The sequence below is a fragment of the Eimeria mitis genome, genomic scaffold, assembly GCF_000499745.2.
Source record: "Eimeria mitis Houghton genomic scaffold, Emh_scaff1899, whole genome shotgun sequence".
Taxonomy (NCBI): Eukaryota; Apicomplexa; class Conoidasida; order Eucoccidiorida; family Eimeriidae; genus Eimeria; species Eimeria mitis.
In genome coordinates this window covers 3,009-3,238 of record NW_013570222.1, presented here as the reverse complement: position 1 = coordinate 3,238, position 230 = coordinate 3,009, and positions in this window count along the sequence as shown.

Sequence of the window (230 nt, the reverse complement as noted above, 5' to 3'; positions counted from 1 at the left end):
TTTTTTTTTTTTTTTTTTTTTTTTTTTTTTTTTTTTTTTTTTTTATATATATATAAAAAAAAAGGTGGGGTTGTTGTACTAGCGAAGCTAAGAGGGGGAGACAACAGCGCCATCAACCCTAAACCCTAAACCCTAAACCCTAAACCCTAAACACTTAGCAAGCCAAACCCTAAACCCTAAACCCTTGGCCCCCGCGGTGAGAAGCTCAGGCAATAAAGCCCCAAGGACAC